The sequence below is a fragment of the Saimiri boliviensis genome, chromosome X, assembly GCF_048565385.1.
Source record: "Saimiri boliviensis isolate mSaiBol1 chromosome X, mSaiBol1.pri, whole genome shotgun sequence".
Lineage (NCBI taxonomy): Eukaryota > Metazoa > Chordata > Mammalia > Primates > Cebidae > Saimiri > Saimiri boliviensis.
In genome coordinates this window covers 96,806,333-96,821,424 of record NC_133470.1, presented here as the reverse complement: position 1 = coordinate 96,821,424, position 15,092 = coordinate 96,806,333, and the positions used below count along the sequence as shown (strand labels likewise).

At 42.9% G+C, this 15,092-nt stretch overlaps 1 non-coding gene across 1 annotated transcript; it reads left to right on the top strand.

The window, feature by feature from the left end:
• Window positions 1-14,421: 14,421 nt before the first annotated feature.
• LOC120361941 (U7 small nuclear RNA) lies at window positions 14,422-14,483 on the top strand. Its single transcript, XR_005577968.1, has one exon. It is a non-coding gene; the product is annotated as a U7 small nuclear RNA (small nuclear RNA).
• Window positions 14,484-15,092: the final 609 nt, after the last annotated feature.

Sequence of the window (15,092 nt, the reverse complement as noted above, 5' to 3'; positions counted from 1 at the left end):
TCTAGGTTTTAAGCCCCGCATGCATTAGGTATTTGTCCTAATGCTCTCCCTCCCCTTGTCCTCACCCCCTCAATAGGCCCTGGTTTGTGTTGTTTCCCTCCCTGTGTTCATGTGTTCTCACTGTACAACTCCCATTTATGAGTGAGAACATGTGGTGTGAAACATCATTTCTTGAGGACTATTGTATGCAACTTAAAACATTTCAACTTATACCTTGTCAAATACTTGACACAGGACTCAACTGGGGAAGGCTGTGAACATCCTTTATAAAAACCAGAAATGTTGGTTTTTATAATGATAAATGATAAGCAAATGATAGCTAATCAAATTAAATTGACTTGACTTGGTCTGTTGTCTGCTATAATGTCTAGAACTACCTTGTCTATGAAAACACAGAAAGATGTAAAGCCAGTAACAATGATAATATTCTGAGTAGTTAGAACCAGCAGCGTGTTAATATGTGGGGAAAGGAAATGACATGGAAACCATTCATGACAATATTACCTTGTACCTGGAGCTTTCTCCGAAGGGTTGTAACTACCCTGCAGCTGTTGCTTGCTTGATACACTGTAGGTATTCAGTATATACTTGTTAGTTGATTGAATCTTCTGAGGAGTCTTCAAGGAAGAAGAGAAGCAGGCATGTATTCTTCTGGAAATTTTAGTATTTCTATTGCGTAGAGTGTTTTGGTATTTCTAGGGCTGAGGAAAGGAAGGCAAAGCAAGGTGAAATAGTTTTTGGTTCAGTACAGTGGAAAAGGGAAGGTACTGAGATGGCTGCTCTTCAGATAGAAACATTTTATGGCAATAAACATTATTGAGCAACTACTGAGTGCCAAATGCTAGGATGAGATGGGGTCGACGGGAGGAGAATAGCCAGTGGCTTTTGCTTCTCCTACAAAAAGTTAAGTCATGTACCTAGAACAGAGAAAGTGGCTGTGTTAAAGAAAGCAAGAGGACAGCTTAGAACTAGAGGCATTAAACATTCCAGCCAGCTATGTAAGTCGAGTATCTAGAACTAATATCTCTTGGTGTCTTTGTTTCTGGCCCCAATACCATCCATTTTCTTTTTTCCTGTTTTGTCTGGTACTTGCCTTCAAGTCGGGGGAAAAAAGCCTCTTATGCAAAAGTCATTGAGACATTGTAAACGAAAGGGCCCACATCATTAGTGTGTATGGTTGGACCTGGAACTGGCTTAAACACAAACACAGCAGACTATAGGCAGACCTTAGTGTATAACTTTAGGAAGATCCCATTCATGGGGTAAAAAGAACATTCCGAGTCTTCAGTCCAGGTCCCAACACTAGAAGCTGCCTTTAGCCATAGAAGTCATCACCAATGATTTCTGCTTCCTCCGCCTGTTGGGGTGGGCATATTCCCACTGTGTCTGCCAAGGCAGCATGGCAGAGCTAAGCTACAACCCTGGAAGACTGTTTTCGTAGGAATCATGTTATCTGGAGTCTTGAGTTTTATAGATGCCAAGTCGTACCTGTTCTCTTTTCTTAAGCTGTTGGGCCTGCTCCTATACCACACACCTGGCACCCCTAAGGAAGTGCACGAGGGAGTTCATCTCAGTCAACCAGGCACCATTCAGGTGCCTGACACCATCCCGAGCCATTTTTCGCTCTGCACTAATTCCCAGTCTTTCTAACTTCTACCCTTATTTTTCATTGTCAGTCTCACCTTTATCCTACATTCCTCACGTTCAGTATTGCTTCCCCGGAAAACACCATTGGCTCCTTTTTCTACTGGTATCTAAACTCCCTTACCTTGTGGAAATGGGGCTTGATGAGGCTCTCATAGTGATAAGAGTTGTTTGTAAGAATATCCTGTGTATAGCTACAAAGCATGCTCAAATTGAGATGGTGTGCAGAGAGGAGAAGCAAGTGGGAACTCAAAGTCAATAAAGCAGAGAAAGACATGAAAATGTGTCAGTAAGATGGGTAGGCAGTGAGGGGCAGTTATTGAAAGTCAAACTATACGGTTAGGGAATACAGGCACAGTTAAATGAGAGTCAACATTAGCATATTGAAAAGTCAAGCCAGCGAGTGAAGTGGGGAGGAATGCTGGGAAGATGGCCGCCTAAGAACAGCTCAGGACTTCAGCTCCCAGTGAAAGTGCAGAGGGTGAGTGGACGCCGCATTTCCAGACGAACTCTTATTGCCCACAGACCAGGAGATACCCAGGCAGAGGGGTCGCCAGCGTCGCAGTCCCAGCCGGTGTGGCTGTTTTGGCCTCCGTGGGGCTGATTCCGCCCGCGCGGCTGCTTTGACCACTCCCCGTTGCTGCGGTTCTCCGTACAAAAGCCACTGGTCTGGGAGCCCTCTTAGCTGGCAATCGGAGCCCTGAGACGGCAGAGTTCCCCACTCATCTGAAATAGCGAGTCAGGCCAGGAGATTCCTAGGCAAAAAATCCGCCAGGAGCCGACGCCGCGGTTCGAGCCGACTCCGTGAGTCGCAGCACGGGAGATCCCGGCGCCTTTTCAACAAGCGACCAGAACGCGGGGTTGTTCAACTTAAAAGAAAAGACTCTGAGTCAGGGAGCCAGGTGATCAGGCTCAGTTGGTCCCACCCCTCCACCCCCAACAACAACGAAAACAAAAACAGTAATTGGAAACCCTCTGGGTTGAGCCCTTCAAACCAAGCACAGCTGAACCAGGACGGTCCGGCTCGGTGGGGGAGGGGCTTCCGCCATTACTGAGACTCTCCACCGCTAAGGAGGCAGGCTGCCATTGCCGAGGCAACCCGCCATTGCCGAGGCAACCTGCCACAACAGAGAGAGTCCGCCATAACAGAGGCGGGGCCACCATTGCTGAGACAGTTCTAACTACGCCCATATAAAAAGGACTACAGGGAAGAGCTCAGGGCAGCTGGGCGGAGCCCACAGCAGCTCAGCAAAGCCCCTGTGGGCAGGCAGTGGCTAGGGGTGCTGCTAGCTGGGCAGGTCAGACCTGAAAGAAAAATCAAAAAAGGCAGTAGTGCAACAGAAACTCATAAAGCTCCAACTCCCTGGGACAGAGACAGACAACAGGTGGATAAACCCACAAAAATGGGAAGAAACCAGCGCAAAAAGGATGAAAACTCCCGAAACCAGAACACCTCTCCTCCTAAAAGGGATCACAACTCCTCACCAGCAAGGGAACCAGACCGGATGGAGAAGGAGGGTGATGAAATGACAGAATCAGACTTCAGAAGGTGGGTAGTAAGAAACTACAATGAGCTAAAAGAACATGTTCTAACCCAACGCAAAGAAAATAGGAACCTTGAAAAAAGATTGGACGAACTGCTGACGAGAATGGACAGCATAGAGAGGAGTATAAGTGAATTGATGGAGCTGAAAAACGCAACACGAGAACTTCGTGAAGCATGCACAAGCTTCAAAAGCCGAATTGACCAAGCAGAAGCAAGGATATCAGAGGTCGAAGATCAACTCAATGAAATAAAAAGAGAAGGCAAGAACAGAGAAAAAAGCGCAAAAAGGAATGAACAAAATCTTCAAGAAATGCGGGACTATGTGAAAAGACCTAATCTACGTCTGATAGGTGTACCTGAATGTGATGAAAAGAATGAATCCAAGCTGGAAAATACTCTTCAGGATATTATCCAGGAAAACTTCCCCAACCTAGCAAGGCAGACCAATATTCAAATCCAGGAAATACAGAGAACACCACAAAGATATTCCTCAAGAAGAGCAACCCCAAGGCACATAATCGTCAGATTCACCAGGGTTGAAATGAAAGAGAACATGCTAAGGGCAGCCAGAGAGAAAGGTCAGGTTACCCACAAAGGGAAGCCCATTAGACTCATAGCAGATCTCTCAGCAGAAACCCTACAAGCCAGAAGAGATTGGGGGCCAATATTCAACATCCTTAAAGAAAAGAACTTTCAACCCAGAATCTCCTATCCAGCCAAACTCAGCTTCATAAGTGAAGGAAAAATAAAATCCTTTGTGAACAAGCAAGCACTCAGAGATTTCATCACCACCAAACCTGCTCTACAAGAACTCCTGAAAGAGGCTCTACACATATAAAGGAACAACCAGTACCAGCCACTCCAAAAACACACCAAATGGTAAAAGAGCATCAACACAATCAAGAAGCTGCATCAACTAACCAACAAAACAGCCAGGTAGCATCAAAATGACAGCATCAAATTCACACATAACAATACTATCCCTAAATGTCAATGGACTAAATGCCCCAATCAAAAGACACAGACTGGCAAATTGGATAAAAAGCCAAAACCCATCAGTGTGCTGTATCCAGGAAACCCATCTTACATGCAAGGATACACAAAGGCTCAAAATAAAAGGATGGAGGAAGATCTACCAAGCAAAAGGAGAGCAAAAAAAGGCAGGAGTTGCAATTCTCATCTCTGATAAAATAGACTTTAAAGCAACAAAGATCAAAAGAGACAAAGAAGGACATTACATAATGGTAAAAGGATCACTGCAACAAGAAGAGCTAACGATCCTAAATATATACGCACCCAATACAGGAGCTCCCAGATACATAAGGCAAGTTCTTAATGACTTACAAAGAGACTTAGACTCCCACACAATAATAGTGGGAGACTTTAACACCCCATTGTCAATATTAGACAGATCAACCAGACAGAAAATCAACAAGGATATCCAGGACCTGAACACAGACCTGGAACGAGCAAACCTAATAGACATTTACAGAACTCTCCACCCCAAATCCGCAGAATATACGTTCTTCTCAGCACCACATCACACCTACTCTAAAATTGACCAGATAATTGGCAATAAATCACTCCTCAGCAAATGCAAAAGAACATAAATCATAACAAACAGTCTCTCAGACCACAGTGCAATCGAGTTAGAACTCAGAATGCAGAAACTAACTCAGAACCGCACAGCTTCATGGATACTGAACAACTTGCTCTTGAATGTTGACTGGATAAACAATGAAATGAAGGCAGAAATAAAGATGTTCTTCGAAACCAATGAGAACGAAGACACAACATACCAGAATCTCTGGGACACATTTAAAGCAGTCTCTGGAGGAAAATATATAGCAATGAGTGCCCATATGAGAAGAAAGGAGAGATCTAAAATTGACATCCTATCATCAAAATTGAAAGAGCTAGAGGAGCAAGATCAAAAAAACTCAAAACCTAGCAGAAGACAGGAAATAACTAAGATCAGAGCAGAACTGAAGGAAATAGAGACACAAAAAACTCTTCAAAAAATCAATAAATCCAGGAGCTGGTTTTTCAAAAAGATCAACAAAATAGACAGACCACTAGCCAGATTAATAAAAAAGAAAAGAGAGAATAACCAAATTGATGCAATAAAAAACGATAAAGGAGATATAACCACAGATTCCACAGAAATCCAAACCATCATCAGAGATTATTACAAACAACTCTATGCACATAAACTAGTAAACCTGGAAGAAATGGATAAATTCCTGGACACCTGCATCCTCCCAAGCTTAAACCTGGAAGAAGCCGAAACCCTGAATAGACCAATAACATGGTCTGAAGTCGAGGCAGCAATAAAGAGCCTACCACCCAAAAAAAGCCCAGGTCCAGATGGGTTCACAGCTGAGTTCTACCAGACATACAAAGAGGAGCTGATACCATTCCTTCTGAAACTATTCCAGACAATCCAAAAAGAGGGAATCCTTCCCAAATCATTTTACGAGACAAACATCATCCTGATACCAAAACCCGGCAGAGACTCAACAAGAAAAGAAAATTTCAGGCCAATATCCATGATGAACATAGATGCAAAAATCTTCAATAAAATACTGGCAAACTGATTGCAACAGCATATCAAAAAGCTCATCCACCATGATCAAGTAGGATTCATCCTGGGGATGCAAGGCTGGTTCAACATACGCAAGTCCATAAACGTAATTCACCACATAAACAGAACCAAAGACAAAAACCACATGATTATCTCAATTGATGCAGAGAAGGCTTTTGACAAAATTCAACAAGCCTTTATGCTAAAAACCCTCAATAAACTAGGTATTGACGGAACGTATCTCAAAACAATAAAAGCTATTTACGACAAACCAACAGCCAATATCATACTGAATGGGCAAAAACTGGAAGCATTCCCTTTGAAATCTGGCACTAGACAAGGATGCCCTCTCTCACCACTCCTATTCAATATAGTACTGGAAGTTCTAGCCAGAGCAATCAGGCAAGAAAAAGAAATAAAGGGTATCCAAATTGGAAAGGAGGAAATCAAATTGTCTCTATTTGCAGATGACATGATTGTATATCTGGAAGACCCCATCATCTCAGCCCAAAGTCTCCTGAAACTGATAAACAACTGCAGCAAAGTCTCAGGATACAAAATCAACGTGCAAAAATCACAAGCATTCCTATACACTAGTAATAGACTTCAAGAGAGCCAAATCAAGAACGAACTGCCATTCACAATTGCTACAAAGAGAATAAAGTACCTAGGAATACAACTAACAAGGAACGTAAAGGACCTCTTCAAGGAGAACTACAAGCCATTGCTCAATGAAATAAGAGAGGATACAAACAGATGGAGAAACATTCCATGTTCATGGTTAGGAAGAATCAACATCATGAAAATGGCCATACTGCCCAAAGTAATTTACAGATTCAACACTATTCCCATCAAACTACCAATGACCTTCTTCACAGAACTGGAAAAAAACACCTTAAACTTCATATGGAACCAAAAGAGAGCCTGCATAGCCAAGTCAATTCTAAGCAAAAAGAACAAAGCAGGAGGCATCACACTACCGGACTTCAAACCATACTACAAGGCTACAGTAATCAAAACAGCATGGTACTGGTACCAAAACAGAGATATAGACCAATGGAACAGAACAGAGGCCTCAGAGGAAATACAACATACCCACAACCGTCTGATCTTCAACAAACCTGACAAAAACAAGCAATGGGGAAAGGACTCCCTGTTTAATAAGTGGTGTTGGGAAAACTGGCTAGCCATGTGCAGAAAGCAGAAACAGGACCCCTTCCTGACACCATACACCAAAATTAACTCCAGATGGATTAAAGACTTAAACATCAGACCTAATACCATAAAAACCTTAGAAGAAAATCTAGGCAAAACCATGCAGGACATAGGCGTAGGCAAGGACTTCATGACCAAAACGCCAAAAGCAATGGCAACAAAAGCCAAAATAGACAAATGAGACCTAATCAAACTCCACAGCTTCTGCACGGCAAAAGAAACAGTCAGTAGAGTGAATCGGCAACCAACAGAACGGGAAAAGATTTTTGCAGCCTACCCATCTGACAAGGGGCTGATATCCAGAATTTACAAAGAAATAAAGCAGATCTACAAGAAAAAAACAAACAAGCCCATTCAAAAATGGGCGAAGGATATGAACAGATACTTTACAAAAGAAGACATACAGGAGGCCAACAAACATATGAAAAAATGCTCATCATCACTGGTCATCAGAGAAATGCAAATCAAAACCACATTGAGATACCATTTCACACCAGTTAGAATGGCGATCATTAAAAAATCTGGAAACAACAGATGGCTGGAGAGGATGTGGAGAAATAGGAACACTTGTACACTGTTGGTGGGAGTGTAAATTAATTCAACCATTGTGGAAGACAGTGTGACGATTCCTCAATGACCTAAAAATAGAAATCCCATTTGACCCAGCAATCCCATTACTGGGTATATATCCAAAGGATTACAAATCATTCTACTACAAGGACACGTGCACACGAATGTTCATTGCAGCACTGTTTACAATAGCAAAGACCTGGAACCAACCCAAATGCCCAACGATGATAGACTGGATAGGGAAAATGTGGTACATATACACCATGGAATATTACGCAGCCATCAAAAACGATGAGTTCCCGTCCTTTGTAGGGACATGGATGAACCTGGAAACCATCATTCTCAGCAAACTGACACAAGAGCAGAAAATCAAACACCGTATGTTCTCACTCATAGGCGGGTGTTGAACAATGAGAACACATGGACACAGGGAGGGGAGCACTACACACTGGGGTCCGTTGGGGGGAAATGGGGTAGGGGCGGGGGGGTGGGGAGGTGGGAAGAGATAGAATGGGGAGAAATGACAGATACAGGTGAGGGGACGGAAGACAGCAAACTACACTGCCATGTGTGTACCTATGCAACAATCTTGCATGTTCATCACATGCACCCCAAAACCTAAAATGCAATAAAAAAAAAAAAAAGTCAAGCGAGCAAGAGGACAAGTCTAGCTGGATATCTGAAGTTAGCATTATTATTGTTATTATTGTTATTATTATTGTCTCCAAGGCTGGAATACAGTGGTGCCATCACAGCTCACTGCAGCCTCTATTTCCTGGGCTCAAGTGATCCTGCCACCTCAGTCTCTCGAGTAGCTGGGACCACAAACAGGCACCACCATGCCCAGCTAATTTTTTTTTTTGTAGTGATGAGATCTTGCCATGTTGCCCAAGTTGGTCTTGAATACCTGTGCTCAAGTGACCCTCTCATTTTGGCCTCCCAAAGTGCTGGATTTACAGATATGAGCACTATACCAAGCCCATGCAGGCATGTTATTCATGGCCAGTCTGATACCTCCTCCAACTGTGGCATGGTACATGGAAGGACCTGACGGATTTAGAGGGCCAAATGGTGGACACCACTGTATGAGGTAGGCTAGACTACATTGTGCTAACTGCCCACAATTTAATGGCTTTATATAATACACATTTCTAGTTCATTCATGCTACATGTCATACACGGGTTGTCATCTAGAAAGAGGTTGCTTACATTAATAGCTTACCAACCACTAAATGTTCTGGCCTAGGATTGCCTCACATCACTTCTGCTCATGGTTCATTGGCCTGAGCTAATCCTATGGTCCTGCCCATCAATTCTTCTTGAGCACTAATTGAGCCACAGACAGCACTCAGATGACATCTATGGCTACACCAGGGCCTTGACATTGACAGAGCCCCTCCGTGAATGGCACTTTGTCCGGGTTCACTCCAACTCCACACTTGGGTCTTGGACAGTAAAACTTCCAATACAGCAGCCCATCTGCTGGCCACATATAACATTACTCTATGGGAAAACAAACTCTGGGTTTTAAAAAGTCATCTCGGCTGGGCGCGGTGGCTCAAGCCTGTAATCCCAGCACTTTGGGAGGCCGAGGCGGGTGGATCACGAGGTCAAGAGATCGAGACCATCCTGGTCAACATGGTGAAACCCCGTCTCTACTAAAAATACAAAAAAACTAGCTGGGCGTGGTGGTGCGTGCCTGTAATCCCAGCTACTCAGGAAGCTGAGGCAGGAGAATTGCCTGAGCCCAGGAGGCGGAGGTTGCGGTGAGCCGAGATCGCGCCATTGCACTCCAGCCTGGGTAACAAGAGCGAAACTCCGTCTCAAAAAAAAAAAAAAAAAAAAAAAAAAAGTCATCTCACAAATTGACCTTGAAAGTTTGCTTATTAGTAAGTTGGAAATGGCCTTAGTGATCCTAAGCCTAGGATGGTCATGTGGCAAAACTGTCCCACATGGGAGCAATGACAATTTATAATAACCTTTTCCTCCCATGTTCCCTCTTTCAGTGAATGGCACCACCATGTACCCAGTTGTACAAGCCAGAACTCTCTCCTGCCTTCTCTGCCACCAATCTCTCCCTTATTCACTATACTGCAATCCCAATGGATTTTTTTTTTCTTTTTGGTATGGAGTCTAGCTCTGTCACCCAGGCTGGAGTGCAGTGGCATGATCTCTGCTCACTGCAACCTTCGCCTCCCGGGTTCAAGAGATTCTTCAGCCTCAGCCTCCCAAGTAGTTGGGATTACAGGGCATGCTACCATGCCTAGCTAATTTTTGTATTTATTAGTAGAGTCGGGGTTGCACCATGTTGGCCAGTCTGGTCTCAAACTACTGACCTCAGGTCTCCCAGAGTGTTGGGATTACAGGCGTGAGCCACCACACTCAGGACCAGTGAACTTTCTTCTGTTGCTTATATACTCCAAGCTTGTTCTTATTTCCAGGTCTTTGTATTTGTTGTTCTTTCTGCCTGGCATATATTTCCAAACTACCTTTAATATTAATTTAGCTATCCCTTACCTTTAGGAATGTAGATGAACTCACCATCATTGGCTAGTGACTCAGGGCCAATCACTAGAATGGCAGCTCTGTGAAAGCAGGGACTATTGTGCACCCTTTGGAATTTAGTAAGAGCTCAATACATACATGCTGACTGGATAAATGGCCATAGTGAGTCACCAGCGAAGCAGTACAGAGTGCCTCTTTTCACTCTATACTCTTGGGTATAATGTACGACCTGTTTCATTTCACTGCCAGTTGGGGCAGTGTAAGGGTACAAGTGGCTTCACAGAGTTTCCTTCCATGCTTCTGCCCTCCTCCTTTGGGTGGAGATTTCAGACTCAGGAGCAGCTTCAATGATTTTTGTTTGTTCGGTTGGTTTTGTTTGTTTGTTTTTTGCCTCTGTCTCATAGACCAATAACTGACCTCAGGCCCCAGTGCCCTGGAAATGACAGACTAAAAACCTGTTCTATTATTTCTTCTGTGAAATGTATTTTGATATAATAATTTTTGGGATCATGTACATTGTTTCAAATTCACATTTTCCAGTAGGTTGAGTTTAATATCTCTCTCCTCGCCTTCTCTCATCCCCCACCTCACGTCCACCAGACTTTAAACTACATAAAGGCAGAAATTGTATATATTTTTGTTTTCTACTCTATTCCTAGCATCCAAAAGTAAGGCTGGTACAGAATTAATAAGCATTCAACCAATGTTTGTTGAATTAATTAGTGAGTCCAGAGATGAGTTACCCTTCACTCCTGTTTTGTAAACTATGTTATACACAGAAGAGAAATCCTCTTTATTTGAGCTATGATCACTGGTCACCAGCCTTATTGTTTAGTTAAGGTTGATCAAGCTGTACTGAAAGTACTTCACCTGACGGGTCAAGTGGAGCTTATTTTGGTTATCCCATATGTGCCATATAAAGTGTCACTGGGATCTCAGGGAACAAGAATCCCGTATAACTTTCAACACATTAAAATTTACATACAGCCAAGGTGGTGGCTCATGTCTGTAATCCCAGCACTTCGGGAGGTCAAGGGGAGCAGATTGCCTGAGCTCAGGAGTTCTAGACTACCCTGGGCAACATAGTGAAACCCTGTATTTACTAAAAATACAAAAAATTAGCTAGGTGTGGTAGTGCAGGCCTATAGTCCCAGCTACTCGGGAACCTGGGAGGCTGCGGTAGGAGGATTGCTTGACCCTGGGAGGCAGAGGTTGCAGTGAGCCAAGATTGTGTCACTGCACTCCAGCCTGGGCAACAGGAGTAAGACTGTGTCTCAAGAAAAAAAAAAAAGTTAGGGCCAAGCGCAGTGGCTCATGCCTGTAATCCCAGCACTTTGGGAGGACAAGGAGGGCAGATCACAAGTCAGGAGTTCGAGACCAGCCTGTCCAACATAGTAAAACCCCATCTCTCCTAAAGATACAAAAAATTAGCCAGGCATGGTGGTGTACGCCTGTAATCCCAGGTACTTGGGAGGCTGAAGCAGGAGAATCACTTGAACCCAGGGGACAGAGGTTGCAATGAGCTGAGATTGCGCCATTGCACTCCAGCCTGGGTGAAAGGGTGAGACTCTGTCTCAAAAAAAGAAAAAAAAAAGTTATATACCTTCTCCTGTGATAATGACAGAGACTGCAAAAGTAATAATAATCATGACAACATTATAATTTATTGAGTGCTTGTTATATGCCAGGCACCTTGCTAAGAGGTTTGTATGCATTGCCTCATTTAATCTTAACAACAGTATGAGCTCCTTCCTCTCCACGGCATCAGTTTCTCCTGCAAGCAAATAGGACACAACCCAGTGACAGAGGGCGTGGAACTGAGAAAGCAATAACCAAGAGCTACAGCAAGAAGATTCTCTGCTTCCCAGGAGCTAGTGACCGATTCCTTTGTCTAGCTTTGTTAATGCATTTTTTAATGCTGAAGATGAGTATTAAAAATACATTTTCAATCTATTCAGTGCTGCCAAAAGAAAATGCGTCAATTTTCCACTTACCATGTTGGAGTTGCTTCAAACATAATTCCTATATATTCCAATGGGAAACTATTCATGGAACAAATTCAAAAATTAACAGTTGGGCTATTTTGGGCTCCCTGGCAGGAGATACTTGTACATTGACAGGTAGATGATTTCTAGAGGCCTATGGGCCTGATGGGCAGATTTTAAGTAAATGGCCAACCTTCCCTTCCCTCCCTCCCCAGACTCTTTCTAAAGAGAAAGATATGCTAGATGTTTCATGGAAACTTCCCTCTTGAACCTGCCTGTGTTTGCCCACCTGAGCCTCGGAGGTGTTTACCTTATTGTGAGAGCTGTTATGGTGCTGTATACAAATGGAGCTCTCTTGTCTCCCACTTTCAGCATTTGATGAATTTTTTTTTGAGGCACCATCCTTCAGTACTTTTCATTTGATTACCTTTTTCATTTACCTTTTTTCCAAAGCTTTCTCATAGTCCTCATAGAAACCAAGACAAGGTATACAATTTGGCACCAAGTAAACTGGGATTTAATAAGTCCCCTGCACAATCCAGCATGTATACAAATAACTTGTAGGATTAGACTCTCCAGCTTTATTTGGAACTGGATACAGCTGACCTGAATAATGAAAGTTATGATTCCCTTCTGAGCATTGCTTCATTAGAATCCCCTTACAAAATAAGAAATAAGACTCATCTCATCAGTTCGATTTTATGGCATCTGATTAGACCACTATTTTTCTCAGCAGGTCCCTTTTCTTTAAACTGTTGACTATGGACGGTCTGCTGAATGGAATGAACTTTGGACCACTAAATTGCTGCATTATGGTTATTTTGTGTAATTTATGAAAAACGGGAGAAGCCATGATCACTTACTTCTTGTTGCTAATGATATCTCCATTTATCTGAACAGGTGTGGGTTTGGAATATTCGTCCCACTCCCAATACTCAACCTGGAACACTGCCCAAGTAGGGACTCCAAAAATAATATTGAAGGTATAGACTCTACAGATGGTAAATTAAAAATTTATGGCACCTGCACACATCTTCATGAATGTCTACTATCAGCAGCCTTTCAGGAAGCTATGCATTTTAATTATGTTTACCTAATAAGTCCCTCTGTTTGTTGTTTGACTTATAATTCAACAAATTTGGTGAAAGCCTAAGTAGGCTGTCAGTGTAACGTCCTCCGTTAGTACATCATCATCTCCCTATTTTGAGATATAAGGCAAGGCGTTGAAATTATATAGTCATTATTTCAAGCATTATGATTTAAGTGGTACAACATGCCAGTCTTTTCTGGTTAATGGGAAATGCACAGTTGAAACCACATTACAAATGTAAAAGCTATCCTAAAACACTCTACTCCACCTGCTTGGTGGGATAGGCCAGAGAAATGGACATTCCCAGCACAATCCCTCCTTTCACATGCCTCACCTTCCCAGATAATACTGTCTACCTAAATCAGTGGTCTTCCAAAATAGTGACTTGTAGAGGCTACAGATTACCCCTAGATGATGGCCAGATGTGCTTTTCTCAAGCATCTGGGAGCTAAGAGATCAGTGTGGTGAAGTGGTGAGCAAAGACTTGTACTTCAGAGTAAGCCAGAACTGGGGTTACATCAACTGATGCAATTGGGGTTATGTCAATTGATGGCCTTGCGACCTTGGGTAAGTGTTTCCTCTTCCTGAGTCTTGGTCACCTAATTTGGAAAACAGGGATGTGAATGCTTCCCTCATTGGGCCATTTTAAGGGTTAAAGAGGAGAGCACACATAAAGTGCCCTAGCACAGTGCCTGATTCACCATAGACACTCAACAAATGTTAATGAATGTTACCTGTAGGGAAGCAAAGCCCAGCGTTAGGGATCAAACCTACCTGACAGAGTCTCTGGTCATTACAGGACATCTCAGGACATTTCCAAAACAAAAATAGTTTTACTCAACACTCATTTTAGAAATTAGTGTTAGAATGCCTAGCGAATGGATGATAGGGCAGGTATTTGACAAAGTCAGCCTGATGTCCAAACAACAAAGGGGTTTCTTCTCTGGATGAAGCTAGGCTCAAAGCTCTTTTTGGTTATGATCTACACTGGGACATTGGACCGGCACCTTTTGACAGTGACATAAGCCTTCTCAAATAAGTAATATTTCCCTTTGCAACTGGCTTTTTTGAGTGGAATGATGAAGTTTGCTTGTGTTTGCGTGGGCAGACCCACACAACCCTGGCACTGATAAATACTCAGTATGTCTTTATGGTTTCACACTAAGCAGCATTGAAAAGTGGTCAATTTTTTTGTTTGTTTGTTTTTGGTTCTTAGAGAGAAACCTGTTATCATGCTGATGCTCATGTGCTGAAAACTGTGACCTCAATAGAGAAGAAGACACAGTATTACAGCTCTTTTGGAATTTGTCTAGCAGGTTTCTCAGTTTTCCCTGGAAAACTCTAAAAAAACAAAAGAGAGAGGGGTGTATGGAAGAATGAGCACAAGAGAGGAAGCATCTTACAGTTTATAAACATCTGAACACTGGGTCTCTATAAAGATTCTGTGGTTCCATCTCTCCTTGACCACAGACATGCTCTTTCAAAATTCTATGTTTGAAGTTATGTTAGTAACAACTGATGCCCATCCTGCAATGACTAATCTAATTTTCAGCACGGCCTTCTGAAACAGTTTTGCTTTCTTTCTCTAGGTCTGTTCTATACTCCTAAATCTCCAGGAGTTTCCAAGGAATAAAATCTCTTCCAAAAGTTTTCTGTTGCAACAACTGGACAGTACTGAAAGCTGAGTCCCACAATCATAATCTAGGTTAGCTGGTAATCATTGTTAGTGGGGTCCTCCCTTTCAGCAGGCTTGTGTTTTTATTGGGAAGCAGGCAGTTTTTGCTAGAGCAGCACTGCCATCTCTCTACACTTCACCTGGTTGGTGGGATGGGCCAGAGAAGTGGACATTCCCAGCACAGTCTCGCCTTTCACATCAGCTCACCTGCCCAGAGGATACTTTCTACCATCTATACTGGGCTCTGCACCAAGGATTCAGCAGTGACCAAGAGGAAA